Source organism: Neopelma chrysocephalum, unplaced genomic scaffold, assembly GCF_003984885.1.
Source record: "Neopelma chrysocephalum unplaced genomic scaffold, ASM398488v2 Primary Assembly neopelma1_96877, whole genome shotgun sequence".
Lineage (NCBI taxonomy): Eukaryota > Metazoa > Chordata > Aves > Passeriformes > Pipridae > Neopelma > Neopelma chrysocephalum.
Genome location: NW_020925520.1, coordinates 5,982 through 8,077, shown reverse-complemented (window position 1 = coordinate 8,077; position 2,096 = coordinate 5,982). Strand labels below are relative to the sequence as shown.

Genomic DNA, 2,096 nt, shown 5'->3' with positions numbered 1-2,096 from the left:
ACTTCAGGAACCTGGCTGCACCAAACAGTGCTTCCCGAGAGGCCTGCAGAGCAACAGAGAGCGGGCCATGGCACCGCAGCCCAGGGCACAGCACCCGCATCCCTGCACCAAGGCCAGGAGGAGGCTGCAGGCGACCGTGGGCCAGGGCAGGTGGCACAGCAGCCTCCTGCCATGGGGACACCAGAGCCCACGAGTCCTCACCTCTGCCACACGCTGGTTCTCATCGTGCCAGTTGAAGTAGAATGGCACCAGCCTCAGGTACACGTGTGGCTTTAGGCTCTTGCTCCTCTCTGTCACTTCCATCACCTCCCGGAAGAGGACCATGGAGAGCTGCTGCAGCTGGCTGTGCTCCTGCTGCAAAGGAAGAGCAAAAGACCTCAGCCCTGGCTTCTCCAGGCCCACCGGGGCACAGGCCTGAAAAGACACTGGGCTCAAAGTTTCCTGACAGCACTCAATGCCCACGATGAGGGGCACAGAGCCTTACGTTGTCAAAGAGTGGCCGCAGTACCTCAAGTAACTTCAGGGCAGTGGGGCTGGATATTTGGATGACTTTGAAGTGGAGCACATTGATCAACGCAGAGAGGGTCATCTGAACCACGTCTCTGTCTGCATCCTGCAGTAGCTCCAGGAGGCTTTCATTCAGGCTCCAGATGCTCTTAGCCTGTGTGGAACACAATGCTGTGGTGCAGCCCCACGCTGCTGCCGCGGGGCCCAGAGGCCTAAGGCGCGTCCCAAAGGAGTCGGGCAGCTGAACGGGGAGGAGGAGAGCTGGGAGCAGCTGGCACAGCTGCCAAAGGCCAGCCAAGGCCAAGCTACTGCCTTGCACAGCCGCACGCTGCCGGCCCGGCTTCAGCCCCTGCCCCCTGCTCACCAGTGCGGGAGCCTTGCTGATCACCAGCAGGCCTCGGAGCGCCAGGCGACGCCTCTCGGGGCACTCACTCCACAGGTGCCTTGAAATAATCTGCAGGACGCTGAGCCCACATTGTCTGGGGTTCAGGCAGTGCAGGACCTGAAAGGCAGGGAGCAGTGACGGGGTGCCCGGCCGGCAGGAGCCCGGACCCGCCCGGGGCTGGGCCCAGGCAGCAGCACAGGGTGCAGGCACCGTCCCAGGTGGCTGCGGCTGTGAGAGGGCAGAGAGGGGGAGGCAGCTGGGCCAGGCAGCGCTCGCCATCAGGCTCACCTCCACCAGGAACGCCAGGGCAGGCAGTTCCCACAGGGGCTCTTCCCTGCTGAGCCGCGGGAGCAGGCTGACGGCGATGCTGCGGCAGAAGGAGCGGGAGACACGGCACAGCTCCCTGCAAGGGGGAATAAAGGCGCCAGAGACCCTGAGCCAGGTGGGCAAAGCTCTCCTGGGACTGACTCACACAGGCCTGGTCTTTGGCCACCAGCCCGGGAGGGGACATGGGCGCTTTGGGAGGTGGCTCCTCCTGTGCAGCCGCCCCTCTCCACCTTTGCCACTCTGCTCAGCCATCCCTGGCTGCCAAGGCCCTCTGGCCCAGCAGCACGGGCACTGTGTGGGGTGCCCTGTGCACAGGGCAGAAATGCCGGGGGCAGGGGGGAGAAAGGGCTCTCACCTGGCCAGCAGACCCACTGCATAGTGGTGGGTGTCAGCCTTGAGGAGCGTGTCCCAGCCACACTTGCGATGGATCACCATCACCACGTCCTCATCCAGCAGCCGGCACAGCAGGGCTTTCACGGTCTGCACTGCAAACCTGTGTGCAGAGCACAGCCCAGGTCAGGCGCAGAGCCCCGGCCCCAGCCCCGAGGGCGTGGTAGGGAGAGAGGACTGGGATGGAGCACCTGTTGGGGTTGGGGGGAAGGCTGCGCTGCTGCAGGCATCGCCCCCAGAAGGTCTCGACCTCCTCTGACATCTCCTCTGTGCTGATGAAAACTTGGAAGAGCAGAGTCAGAAGGAGGCGGGGGAGATTGTTCTTCACTCCCCCGGGGCACCAGTGCAGCTGGAGGATCTCCCAGAGTGCCACAGTTGCCTGCCAAAGACAAAGCACCCAGAGACAGCTCTCAGGGCCCAGATGTCCATGTGGCAGGGCCCCAGCGTGGCAGGGAGAGGCCAGGGGAGACACACGGGGATCCCCCGG

At 64.1% G+C, this 2,096-nt stretch overlaps 2 long non-coding RNA genes across 2 annotated transcripts; both read right to left on the bottom strand.

Moving 5' to 3' along the window:
- LOC113960778 lies at positions 1–565 on the bottom strand. The gene is made up of 3 exons (XR_003532099.1): positions 485–565; positions 202–351; positions 1–43 (listed from the first exon to the last, which is right to left on the bottom strand). It is a non-coding gene; the product is annotated as an uncharacterized LOC113960778 (long non-coding RNA).
- A 34-nt stretch (positions 566–599) lies between these two features.
- LOC113960777 lies at positions 600–1,629 on the bottom strand. The gene is made up of 4 exons (XR_003532098.1): positions 1,575–1,629; positions 1,181–1,295; positions 872–1,009; positions 600–661 (listed from the first exon to the last, which is right to left on the bottom strand). It is a non-coding gene; the product is annotated as an uncharacterized LOC113960777 (long non-coding RNA).
- Positions 1,630–2,096: the final 467 nt, after the last annotated feature.